This window comes from Colobus angolensis, unplaced genomic scaffold, assembly GCF_000951035.1.
Source record: "Colobus angolensis palliatus isolate OR3802 unplaced genomic scaffold, Cang.pa_1.0 Scaffold112, whole genome shotgun sequence".
Taxonomy (NCBI): Eukaryota; Metazoa; Chordata; class Mammalia; order Primates; family Cercopithecidae; genus Colobus; species Colobus angolensis.
The window spans coordinates 8,520,098-8,534,553 of record NW_012112253.1 but is presented as its reverse complement, the minus strand read 5'-3'; the positions used below and the strand labels follow the sequence as shown (position 1 = coordinate 8,534,553).

General features: G+C 40.5%; 1 pseudogene; it reads right to left on the bottom strand.

Moving 5' to 3' along the window:
* Positions 1-349: 349 nt before the first annotated feature.
* Positions 350-1,058, bottom strand: LOC105523396 (annotated as a pseudogene).
* Between the last annotated feature and the right edge of the window lie 13,398 nt (positions 1,059-14,456).

The window sequence follows — 14,456 nt, the reverse complement described above, 5'->3', positions numbered from 1 at the left end:
CCGGCTAATTTTTTTGTATTATTTAGTAGAGAAGGGGTTTCACTGTGTTAGCCAGGATGGTCTTGATCTCCTGACCTCGTGATCCACCTGCCTTGGTCTCCCAAAGTGCTGGGATTATAGGCGTGAGCCATTGCACCCGGCCCCAATTTCTTAAACTGATTGCTGAAGAGGGCAACCAAATGGCTGAAATAATTTTAGAATAAAAGAGCCTCTCTCTTGGCAGTATAGTTGTACTCAAAATTTTATTGTTACATGAGGCTGGCTGGCTGTGCTGTCATTAAGGAGCATGAACGGTATTGTTGAATAAAATGCTCAGTAGATACCTCTGGATTGTCAGAGGGGCTGGACTCTAATACTGTATCTCCAGAGTTCTGCAGGTTAGGGATGTGGTGCATGTGTAGGTCTTCTCCAACTTCAAATTTATTCGTCCTTCAGCTGTTGCCTCACAGATCCCAGGAGGGAACACCAACCCCTGTTGCTGGTCCAACTTGGGACTGGCCATGATAAATTCATTGGGCTGGCAGACAGTGGTAGCAACTCCTCCCAGGGTAATCATGGGGTTTAGTATGGTTTGGCCGCCTGTTACAGACATTCCTGCTTCCTCAGCTGCATCTTTAAAACCCTGGATAATCAGAGACATCATTTTATCCCTTTCCCTGTTGGTCACTTTATTACTGACTCCAAGGAGCATCAGCATATTGTCACATTCTGTGACTCCCATTGTGTAGAGGTCACTGAAGACATTGGCACATGCTATCCTGCCCATCACGGAAGGGTCTTTTATGATCCGGTAAATGTAATCTGTGGTTTGAACCACGGAAAGCCCACCGTGCCTCAAAGGAATGACACAAGTATCCATTCCAATGCCAAGCCTTGGGGTAACGGCTCCCAGAAACTGCTCATCTTCTTGGAAGTGGTTCTCCTATAAAGATTCCAGCAATTTTTGCAAGACATCTTGGGGCACTTTGCAGCCTGTGCCCTTCAGTTCAGTGATCTGGTTAGCCGGAAGCTCTTGTCCAATTTGTAACTTCCGGGTTAAAGGACTCACCCGTAGACATGGTTCTTGGGCCTGCTCTCCTCACAGCTCACCCCCACCCCTCCCTCTGCGGGTTGGCTGGGTTCTTTACGCATTCACCGCTTGCTTTGCGCCATCCGCCTCTTCCCACAATGCACCGGGCGCGGCCGACCTCCCTTAAGCATGCCCTGAATAAAAATGCTGCGGTCCACCGCGGTGGGTACCGCGGCTCATGCCTGGGCGCCGCGGGGGCTCCCTTGGCTCGGCGTGACCCTGCGGGAGCCGGGCTGCCACACTCCCGTTGGCTAGGCGCGGGGCTGATTTATTCTTCAGTTTTAAGACAATTTAAAGTGTATACATTTCAATTTTAAAGATAATATTCAACTTAAGGAAATGATTGAATACACTTCTTAAATATGTTTTTCTTTTAAAAAACATAGCTTCAACTTAAAGAAATATATTGTGTTCACTTTTTAAATTTTAAACACAGAGTGGTAAGATAGAACAATAAAATCGAAGTGTCTTAGCTCAGGCTGCTATAAACAAAAACATCATAGACTGGGTGGCTTAAGCAACAGGAATAGAAATTTCTTACCGTTCTGGAGGCTGGGAAGTCCAAGATCACATGGTGGAGAGAGAGATCATCTCTCTCATGTCTCTTGTTGTAAAGGTACTCATCTTATCCATGAGACCGCCACCCTCACGACCTAATCACTTCCCAAAGGACCCCTCCTGATACCATCACTTGGGGGATTAGGGCTCCAACATATAAATTTGGGGAGAATACATTTAGTTCATAACATGAAATAACTCAGATTCTGCTTTTTTGACTTTAGAAGTCAAAGAATCGTGCTATCATTCTATATTTTGAGTCTACTGTTTAAATTCAGTTAAACTTAGGGATATGTGGTGCTACAAGGATTGTAGATATGAACTGCACCCAAAGCAAGCTGAAATGATTTGGAACCACTACGAAATGAACCCTCAAAATATGAATAGATGAGTGAGTGTTTACACAGGCATAAATGTGCATGTGTTTGTGTGTGTACATGCACATATGCCTGTCTTCCTGCAACCGCAAAGCCCCAGAAACATTCTTAGGCTCAGCATTTGCCAGCATACAGAGTATTAGATTTTCCTTGATTGTTTTTGTTTGTTTGTTTTTGTTGTTGTTATTTGTTTTTTGAGACAGAGTCTCGCTCTGTCGTCCAGGCTGGAGTGCAGTGGCGCTATCTCGGCTCACTGCAAGCTCCGCCTCCCGGGTTCACGCCATTCTCCTGCCTCAGCCTCTGGAGTAGCTGGGACTACAGGTGCCTGCCACCATGCCCTGCTAATTTTTTTTGTATTTTTTAGTAGAGACGGGGTTTCACCGTGTTAGCCAGGATGGTCTCGATCTCCTGATCTCATGATCCACCTGCCTCGGCCTCCCAAAGTGCTGAGATTACAGGCATGAGCCACCACGCCCGGTCCCTTGTTTTGATAGCTGAAAAGTCACAGTGTCAGGTAACCCCAGCTCACTTCCTGGTTTGTAACTAGGTTCTTTGATGCTGCTGTGAGTTGTTCTCTCAGACCTATATTTCTATTGCTCTGATTAGATGAATGAAAAACTACAGTCTTCATCATAAATTGCTACCTGAGTTTTCTGTAGTTTTGCACCTCCCATGGAATGTTACTGCTAGGGAATCTATTGCCATGTCACATTCTGCAGCCACCCATTTACCCTGTGCCCTTGTTTACTGGAAGCTTCAGTCCTCAAATGAAGGTAGCAAGACGAACAGGGTTATGGGTTGTTACCATTGTGGCCATTTCAAGGGCATCAGCTACACAGTAGACAGGCAGCTCTTGAGTGCCCAGTGCTGTGTTTGGATGGATCCCAACCTTGATTGGGTAAGGCTGTAAAGGGTGAGGGAGGAAGCCTATTCCTACTTTCTTTAAAGAAGGCAAAGCAATTTTATTTCATATGGTCAAAAACAATGTAACAGCTCGGTTTTTTTTTTTTCTAGATGCAGTGTTGCTCTGTCGCCCAGGCTGGAGTGCAGTGGCACGACCTCGGCTCACTACAAGCTCCGCCTCCCGGGTTCACACGATTCTCCTGCCTCAGCCTCCTGAGTCGCTGGGACTACAGGCGCCCTCCACCAAACCTGCCTAATTTTTTTTGTTGTTGTATTTTTAGTAGAGATAGGGTTTCACCGTGTTAGCCAGAATGGTCTCTATTTCTTGACCTCATGATCCTCCCGCCTCCGCGGCCCAGAGTGCTGGGATTATAGGCATGAGCCATTGCACCCGGCCTGCTCTACTCTATAATGACTGTTGTTGGCTTTTAAATGAAGCCTTTATAAATAAAGGGTCTGTTTACTTAAAAGTTAAGTGCGTGATTTAGGATGAGCCAACTAGACTGACAGAATTTACCTCAACCTCTAGGTGGATTCTCGAGTTAGCCGGAGTGTGTATCTGGGGAAAGCAGCCTAGAGTCTCATGGGTCTCTGACCACAGGGTATGAAGAAAACCCAGGCTATTTAAAAAATATGTTTGCTTCTAGAAAATAAAACAGTGTTTGTAGATGTTTTGAAAACATTCCTAAGGATGACAGGAGGAGACTTTGGTAGTCAACAGAGGCAACTGTCTTCCAGGGCCGTTGACAGAGCTGCAGTGTGAAGTCGGCCTCAGCTGAGGAGCTTCACTCCCTTCCTGCCACCACCATCCCCCATAACTGGCTTCTCCGTCAGCCTTAGGGAAAGCAGTCTTGTTGAGTTCTCTTCAGTTCTTACTCACAGCCTGTCATCCATTGGGTGATAGAAAAAACACCAACTTGGGTTTCGCATTGTTTACTTTTACAAATCCCAATTCAACTCCATCTCGAGCTGTCTAGGGAAGGGAAGAGGCCTCTGATAAGCACAGCTGGAACAGGGGGAAAAGATTTCCCGGCTCTGCTGTTGACATGATTTGCTTTCTTCTATCACCAAGGGGTTTCTAGAAATGATCAGAGAAGTCAGAGGAAGTTTGAATATCAGATATATCTTCAGAATTTCCAGTCAACTCTTCAGATTTGAGCAGAGAGAGATGAACAGCATGATATAGAACCAGCAAGCACACAAACCTTCCGAAGAGACCAGAACTTGTGGCCTCTCCTTTAAATGTTCACCTGTTCTTCTCTTTCATCTCCTTGCCAAGGCGCCTGTGTCTCCTTGGCAAACTAAAGATCAAAGGAAAATAAAAGTGTTTGGGATCAGAATGATTGATCTTAGATTGGGAAGGATCAGCAAAATCCTCTCATCCAGTATTCTGTTTTTCACAGAATAATCTAAGGGCTACTGAATCCCCATGACAAACCTGTATTTTATCAGTGATCAATTTTGGTCTAAAGATAATGTATAGGTAATGATAATGTAAAGGTAATGTATCCTTGTGGCAAAGGATATCGATTTATTTTCTTCATGGCCAGGGATATGTGGGGATAGGATCAGAACTTTCTGGATCTTTAAAAACCATTCTATAGAAAATTGTGGGGCCGGGCGCGGTGGCTCAAGCCTGTAATCCCAGCACTTTGGGAAGCCGGGACGGGCGGATCATGAGGTCAGGAGATTGAGACCATCCTGGCTAACATGGTGAAACCCTGTGTCTCCTACAAAATACAAAAAACTAGCTGGGCGAGGTGGCGGGCGCCTGTAGTCCCAGCTACTTGGGACGCTGAGGCAGGAGAATGGCGTAAACCCCGGGAGGCAGAGCTTGCAGTGAGCTGAGATCCGGCCACTGCACTCCAGCCTGGGTGACAGAGCGAGACTCTGTCTCAAAAAATAAAAAAAGAAAATTTTGGAATGGAGAAAAGTTAAAAAAAATTGGGGTCCTTACCTTCTTTATGAGTGAATGCTCCTGGCTGGGCCTAGAGAGTAATATCATGCTGATATCATGCTTCTGTTCACGTTGGGACCCACAAAACTGTGTCCTGTAATGGGTGGGGTTACCGGTCTCTGAAGCCCAGGGACTTCAGACAACTTTGGCATTTGATGAGACTTGGTCATGAATGTTCTCTGTGGCCATATAAGAGGAGGAAGCTACCATTGAAAGGAAGGTCATTTGGTGATGAAGCTGGGCATTATCTCCCTTTAGGAGAGGCTCATAAAATGCTGATGTGCTTCTTTCATGAAGAATGCAGGAGTTCCAGGGGCAGGGCCGCTTGACACTCTTGTACATTTGAGGGGAAAGGGAAATGTTCTATAAGAATGGGAGCCTAGGTGGGTGGTGCACAAAATGGACATAATTAGTAGGGGAACCTCAGGGGGAGGGTTGAAGGGTGGCAGGGGCTGTGGGAAGAAGACCTCTGGGGAGGATGTTTGTGGTCATTGTATCAAAAGCTTAGGTTTCTCAGAACAGGCAGGTGATCTGAGCCTCAGTCTGCACATCAAATGTATCACCCTTTTATTAGTCTGTTCTCATGCTGCTAATAAAGACATACCCAACACTGGATACTTTATAAAGAAAAAGAAGTTTAATGGACTCACAGTTCCATGTGACTGGGGAGGCCTCACAATCGTGGTGGAAGGTGAAAGACATGTCTTACATGGCAGCAGGCAAGAGAGAGAATGAGAGCCAAGCAAAAGGGGAGATAATCCCTTCTAAAACCATCAGATCTCGTGAGACTTATTCACTACCACAAGAACAGTATGGGGGAAACTGCACCCATGATTCAATTATCTCCCACTGGGTCCCTCTCACAACACGTGGGGATTATGGGAGCTACAATTCAAGATGAGATTTTGGGAGGGACACAGCCAAATCATATCGGCCCTCAAGAGGATTACATATCTGCTAGGGTTCACACATGTTCCCTCCAACATTCAGGAGTTGCCAATGTGATGGTATCGACAGGTGGGACACTCCAGATGATTAGGCCACGGGGGCTCCTTTTTTCTGAATGGATTAGGTACCCTTCTACAGAGACTTGACTAAGGGAGTTGGTCCCCTTTTGCCCTCTTGCCCTTCTGCCTTCTGCCATGTGAGGACACAGCATTCCTCCTTCTTGGAGGATGCAGCATTCAAGGTGCCATCTTGGAAGCAGAGAGCAGCCCTCATTAGCTCAGCTGCTGCCTTGATCCAGGGCTTTCCAGCCCCCAGAACCGTGGAAATAAATTTCTGTTCTTTATAAATGACCCAGTCTCAGGGATTTTGTTACGGCAGCACAAAACGGACTGAAGCAGTATTCATCCCTCATCTAACTTTCTGACCTAGCCTAACAAAGTTTTGAAGAGGACCCTTCTTATTTCTGCTGAGGCATGAAGACAATAGGTGCCACAAACCAAAGGGACTGCCATGAGCAAGTTTTGGGGTGGTGGATCGACAACTGGTGTCTCTGAAACCTCTCATCCATATCAGGCATATCAATGAGTCAGGAGAGAGATTTTTTATATTTTTTTAATTCTTTTTTTTTGAGACAGAGTCTTGCTCTGTCGCCCAGGCTGAAATGCAGTGGCACAGTCTTGACTCACTGTAACCTCCACCTCCAAGGTTCAAGCAATTCTCCTTCCTCAGTCTCATGAGTAACTGGGGTTACAGGCGTCCCCTACCATGGCTGGCTAATTTTTATATTTTTAGTAGAGACGGGGTTTCACCATGTTGGCCAGGCTGGTCTCCAACTCCTGACGTCAAATGATCTGCCCGCCTCAGGCTCCCAAAGTGCTGGGATTACAGGTGTGAGCCACCGTGCCTGGCCCAGGAGAGAGATTTTGAAGGAAGTGTTTCTGAAAAGAACTTTGAGGTGAACTTTTACTTATATAAAACAAGGAGTGTGTGTGTGTGTGTGTATGTGTGTGTACAGTGTTGGTTCTTCTTCCTTCACTTCAAGTCAACAAAACCATGTAGAAAATTTCATAAATGTCCATTTTCAGTGAGGGGCATAGTGGACTGGTGCCTGACTCCTCTTTGAGCGAGGCGTAGAAAATGAGCTAGGCAGGTGTGGATGGACGAGCTGATGGTGGCATGGGGATGGGGAGGGTGGGGACTGATTTGCATGAATAGCACTTGGGACAAAGAAGGTGTTTCTCTGGACCGGAAGTGGGCCATGTGTGAAACCCAGTGTGAGGTTATCTGGGAACTTGTGAAGGCAAATTGAACTCAATGAAGAAAAGCTGAAGCTATCGCTGGATTCTTGAGGACTATAGATCAAGTAAGTGGCCACCTAGTAAAGCCAACTACATGACCAGATAAAAGAAAGTGAGAGACCCCTAGTGACAGTTCAGAGGACCATGAAAGTGTTCCGTTAGAGAAAACACCAGGTGGAAGCATCGGCCAAGCTCAGTACGTGAATCCAGCTTCTGACAGTGTCAGGTAGGTAAGAATGTTCTTCTCTTAATTCTCCTTCTACTTCATCCAATCAACCCTGGAATGGCCAGCACTGCTTCTACATGCCGAGGGACAGGCCAAGAGGAAAGAAGGAAGGTGTAGAAAACACACTGCTTCCTGTCTGCTGGTTACTTCCTTGCAGCAGACCCTTGCAAGGGTTGATGGGAACAGGCGTGAATATGAATACAGACTGAAATGTACCTTATTAAAACCCATTTTAGCTTCTGATATGGGATTGTGTTTGTGACAAAGGGACCATAGGACTCTGTGTTACTTAAGATTGACCATAGAAGCCATGAGACTGCCATCTTTCCTTAAAATCAAGTGACTTTGTGATGGAGTCCAATATCAATTCTTCCCAAATTAGCATACATTTTAATGACTTCCCAGTCTAGATCCTAGAACTGTGTGTGAACACAGAAATGTCATGACAAGAAAGAAAGTAGAATCATTATAGAAAGGAATAATAGGTTTAACTTACCATTCCAGAGAGAAACATTCTAAACATATACAGTAACTAAAACAGCATAGTGTCACACTACTGCAAGAATCCAAAGATGGTTTGGTGAACCAATATGGATAGTACAGGAACAGATAATAATCTGTATGAGAATCAAGTACATAAAGATAATACAAGAAACCAGAAACAGATTGTTCCATATACAGTGCTGAGACAAATGGTTAATTATTTTGAAAAACATAAATTTAAATCTTTCATAACTTCCAGATAATTAAATAGTTAATGTAAATAATAAAGCTATAAAATACTAGAAGAAAAAAACAGGCAAAGTCCCCTCCCCCAATTTGTTTTCAAACTGCTTAAGCCATGATAGCAGATACAAAAGAAAATGTTAAAATTGACTTTATCAAAATACATTTGTCAAACACACTAAAGTCAAAATTAAGAACACAGTGATATTTTGGCTTCTGCCAATATGATGAACAAGACACCTAAACTGACTCTTTTGCTGAAAACAGTTGGATGTACTGGATAAATATATTTTAAAAATTTCTAAACGAATATGAGACAAGATATCAAAGAACAGTAAGGCAAAAATGAAAGCAGAATCTCTGAGAAGTAAGTAGAATTCATTACCTGGCTTTGGACTTGAGGTATTTGGTTAGGTCCTTGCTGGCCTAGTCTCAAATGTTATGGTGTGGCATTCAATGCCCAGCATCCATGTAAGGTGGAGATTGGAATAGGGCATCCACTTTATAAAACTGGGACTCTAACGAGCTACATCAGTTTAAGGGTGGAGTAGAAGACACCCACTTTCACACCTGCAGAGGACTGCAAAGATAATATTCAGACTTAAGATGTGGAATTGAATTGAGGAGATGGGAATATTCCCTGAGAAATTGCAACAAACTAGCCCTTTTCATTGTTTACTGCTATCAAACCTGCCACCTGGGAGGTCCACAAAAATCTCAATTTGAGATTGAAATGACTGAGGACTGGTAGTTTCCATCAGTATCTTCCAGAAGTAAAAACTGATTCCAATTAGAAGAATTGATCTTCATTCTCAAAGTTCCAGATAAAAATGAGCCCTTCATAGTAAAACACACGCGCGTGCGCGCGCACGTGCACACACACACACACACACTCCCCACACACAATAACAAGGTACTTTGAGTGAAGGTCAGCAAACAGAGAAACATCAGATCTTTGAAGACTTCAAATGTTAAACTTTCAGACACAGAAAATAATTTGTTAAATTTCAAAATGTAAAAGAACAACCCAAAACTGAGTGAAGAACAGGAAGATTTGTAAAAAGAATCAAACAGATATTCCAGAAATTAAAAATGATTGACATGTAAAACTCAATGATGACATATTTTTACTTTTGATCAAAATTTAGTGACAGGGACCAGATTTTTATACTTTTGCTTTAAACAACTAGAAAATCAGGCAAAGCACATGAAACAACAGTTTTTAGATACTGGATACTTGGTAGACAAGAAGTGTGATAAGCAAGAGAAGTCAAGTCAGCCCTATGATGGCACCAGCTTGCATCCTAGAGGCAAATTTCAGGATACAAGTTAGGGAGGAGAGACTGAAACTAAGGCTAGTGCCCTTATTGGGTTGAGGAGACAGTGCTCAGATGTAGAGGAGGTCAAATAGAATGTAGCAGGTCCTCAAATAACGTCATTTCATTATAACACTGATGAGGAAAAAAATATCGATTCCTCACTGGGGCCACTGTCTATGTGAAGTTTGCATGATCTCATGTCTGCGTTTTCCTCTGGGTACTCTGATTTCCTCCCACATTCCAAAGCTGTGCACAGTAGGTTGATCGGCATGTCTAAATTCTCCCGGACCAAGTGAGTGTGAGCGTGTGTGTGAGTGTGCCCTGTGATGAAATGGCATCCTTTCCAGGGTTGGGTCTCACCTTGTGCCCTGAGCTGCTGGGATACGGTCCAGCCACCTGAGATCCTGAACTGAATAGTTGGTTAAATAATTATCTTGCTTGTTTTTATTAATCTGTCTTAAATGTCTGTATAGCTCACAGTTATTTCAATATTTAATATTAGAAGTGTTTTGGTCTTTATGTAGAAGTTTGGTGATGTTTATGTGACCAGAAATGTGCCATAGAAACTTATTTCTTGTTTATGTCAATTAGCCTATGGTAAAATTGGTTTAATTATATGTTGTTTTGCTCAAAGTGGCAATTTCTAAGAACTTATCAATGATATTAAGTGAGAACTGAGTGTATATGGGACAGAATACCAGAGAAGAAGGAGCAGCTATAAAAAGAGCTCTGGAGATCTGCAGAGGGCTCCCCATGGATGTTTGGCTAGGTATTGATCTGTGCATGACTGAAAAAAAAAAAACAAAAAAACACTACCAATGGCCAAGGAAGAACTACTAGAAGTACTGGAATGGAGACAGCAGAATAATTCCCAGAGCTCAGCAGGGATTGGGATAATTGAGTTACCACTGACTAGAGTCAAAAGCCCTCATAAGACATGAGACATCCAATAGAATCCTCAAAAGGGTATCCCCTTAATAATGATGCTAAGTTAGTTCTGGACTAAAGGCTATTCTGCCTCTTCTCTAATGAAGCGTAAAAGCAAAACTTGAAAGGATCTAACTGATTTAAAGTAACCTGTTAGCCAGAATAAATTGCATACTATTTAAAGAAAACAAAATCGAACACCCAACAATTTAAATTTTACAATGTCTGGCATCCAGTCAAAAATTACCAGGCATGAAAGAAGCAGAAAAATGAGGTCATTAACCCAAATAAAAATCATTAAATAGAAACACCCCAAATGACAGAGGTGGTAGAAATAGCAAACAAGGACATGAACACAGGTATACTCTACATGTTAAGAATGTAGAAGAAAACATGAGCAGATTGAGGAGAGAAATAGAAAATATAAGAATGAGTTATATGAATGAATTATATTCCTTTTGGTTAAAAAAATAAAAACTGAAAGGAAGAATAATACACTGAATGAGATGACAGGCTACACACGCAGAAGAAAAGAAGAGTGAACCTGAATATACAGCATTAGAAACTTCTCAAGATAAATAGCCCAACAGAGGGGAAAAGGCAGTCTAATATATAACTGGAGGCCCAGAAAGAGAGATCAGGAAGGGGGATCAACTTTAAAAAGGTAGTATTTCTCATTGTTGATTGCTCAAAGAAAAATAAGTAACAACGTATTTATTGTTAGGTCTATAGAGTATGTCAAAGTTAAAGATGTGACCATAATAGCATAGCATAGAGGATAGATGAAGAAAAAGCATTCTGTTGTAAGGCTCTTACATGATAAGTGATGTGTTATAATGTTATGAAAGATAATCAGTGATAAGTGAGAGATGGATATTGTAAGCTGTAAAGCAACCAAAAAGGTAAACCAAGGAGGCAAAACTAGTAAGCCCAAAGTGAAGATAAAATGAAAATAAAAATTTAATGCAAAAGGCAAAAATGAGCAAAAAGGAAACAAACTGCAGACAGAATAAATATATAATGAACAGCAAGATAAAAGTTTTAAATCTAACATATTAATAATTATATGAGATGGAAATGATATAAACACACCAATCAAAAGACAGATAGTCAATTTGGATTAGCAAAAGTAATGCGCAACTATATGCTGTTTGAGAGAAACACACAATAAATCTGATACAATTCGTTTAAAAGAATTGAAAGATATATTCTCTGTGATCAAACTAGTTGGACTGGCTATGTTTATATCAAAGTAGAATTTAGAACAAAGAATATTACCAGGAACAAAAAGGGCCATTTCATATTGAATAAGTGGTCATCTCATCAGATGATATAACAGCCACAAATGTCTGTGTTCCTAAGAACAGAGCTTCACAGTAAATAGAGAACTATTACATCCAAAAGGAGAAATAGACAGATCTACGGTCATTGTTGAAGATCTCAACCCTACTCTCTCAATAACTGAATGAAAAAGTAGACAGGAAATCAGTAAGGATGTAGAAGACTTTGCCAGCTGTAGCAACTAATTTATAAATGTCTCAACTAGACATTTTATAAATCACAAAAACCAGAAAGATACACATTCATTCCAAGTATACAAGGAACATTTGTGAGTATCTACCATAATACTGAATTAAACAAGTCTCAACAAACATAAGATATTAAAATCATACAAAGTATATTCTTTGTCTGCAAAACATGAAACTAGAAGTAAACAAAAAGATGTCTGAAAAGAATTTCCAAACTAAGGAGCAAATCACAGGCAAGTTTGAAAAGTTTTGAACTGAATGGAAAGACATCAAAATTTGGGGCATACACCTTTAACGGTGTTAAAAGAGAACTGTATAGCAATGCATAGTTACTCTTTTTTTTTTTGTTTTTTGTTTTTTTTGAGACGGAGTCTTGCTCTGTCGCCCAGGCTGGAGTGCAGTGGCCGGATCTCAGCTCACTGCAAGCTCTGTCCCCCGGGTTCACGCCATTCTCCTGCCTCAGCCTCCCGAGTAGCTTGGACTACAGGCACTCGCCACCTTGCCCGGCTAGTTTTTTTGTATTTTTTAGTAGAGACGGGGTTTCACCGTGTTAGCCAGGATGGTCTCAATCTCCTGACCTCGCGATCCGCCCGTCTCGGCCTCCCAACGTGCTGGGATTACAGGCTTGAGCCACCGTGCCCGGCCATAGTTACTCTTAAGAATGGAATTGCATCTCCCCGAATTCTTATGTTGAAGTCCTAACTCCTGGTACTTCAGAATGTTACTGTATTTGGAGATGTGCCTTTAAAGGGTAATTAAATTAGAATGAGGTCATTAGGGTGGGCCCTAATCCAATATGACTGGCATCCTTATAAGAAGAGAAGATTGGGACACAGAAGCACACAGAGGGAAGATTCTGTGACAACACATGGAAAAGACAGCTATCGACCAGCCAAGAAGAGAGACCTGAGACAAAACCAACCCTGCTTATATTTTGATCTTGAACTGCTAACCTCCAAAACTGTGAGAAAATAAATTTTTGTTGTTGAAGTTACCCAGTTTATGCTACTTTGTTATGGCAGACCTAACAAACTAATAATCGAATGCATTAGAAAAACAATGATAGGTCTTAAATCAAAGATATAAGTTTTGCTTAACAAATAGAAACAAGAACAAAACTCAAAGCAAGTAGAAGAAAGAAACTATTAAAGATAAAAGCAGAATTCTGTAGAACAGATAACAGAATAACAGAGAAAAATAAATGAAATCCAAATCTGGTTCTATTAAAAGGTAAATATAATGGACCAGTGTGAAAATTAATAAAATCCAAACTGGCTCTTTGAAATGAATAATGACACCGATAAAACTCTAGCCAAACTTAACAAAAAACAAAACACAAGAATTAAAACCAGTAATAACAGAACAGATACCATAAATAGATACTACAAATAGTAAAAGGATACTGAAGTAATAACTATGAACAACTTTATGCTAATATATTAACTTAGATGAAATGAACAAATTCTTAGAAAGACACAAACTACCAGAGCTCACGCAAGAAGAAACATAATCTGAATAACCATTTAAGAATTTGAATTCATAGTTAAAATTTTCTCACATAGAAAATTCTAGGCGCAGATGATTTCTCTGATTATTGTAGTAAATATTTTAAAAATACCAATTCTATACAAATCTTTACAGGGATAATAGAAGAGGAAACACTTCCTGACTCCTTTTATGAGGCAAGCGTTATCCTTATAGTAAAACAAACAAACAAACAAAAAGAACAAAAACAAACATATTAAAAGAAAGTAAACTACAGACTAATGTACCTAATAAATACAGATGCAAATATGCTGAACAAATTTTAGCAAATACAATCCAATGATATGCAAGCAGAATAAAATACTATGAACAAACAGAGTTCATGCCAGAAAATCATAGTTGGTTTACTATTCAAAAACATTATAGTTCATTATATTAACAGACAAAAGAAAGAGTCTTTTCAACAGATGCTAAATTTTTTTTGATAAAATTAAACATGTATTCATGATAAAAATTCTCAGGAAACTGGTAATAGAAGAGAATTTCCTCAACATGATAAAGGGCATCTATAATAAAAATCCTACAGCTAACACCATACCTAATAGTGACAGGGAGATTGGTAAGTGTATTCATTCTCATTATGACTTTTATTCAACATTATTCTGGAAGTCCTATTCAGTACAGGAAGCAAGAAAAAGAAATAAAAAGCATATGGATTGAAAAATAATGAAATCAACTCTTTATCCACAGATAACATAATTGTTAATGTAGAAAATCTTAGGGAATTTACAAAGAAATTCCTAGAATCAATAAGCTCATTTACGAAATTTTCTTAAAACTAAGACAACATACAAAATTAAATTTTATTTCTACATACTAGCAACACACAATCAGAAGTGGAAATTTAGAAAGTTAAAATAGTATCAAAATATTAACTACCAAAAAATGAATTTTTTAAAACATACGCAATGTTTGTATGTTGAAAATAACAAATTTTCATTTGCGAAATGAAAGGAGAACGAAATAAATGCAAAAACAAGCTATGTTCATAGAATGGCAGACTCAATAATATTAAGATATAAATTTTACAAAATTTGATCTTTATGTTATTGCAACCCTAATGTAAATCTCTGC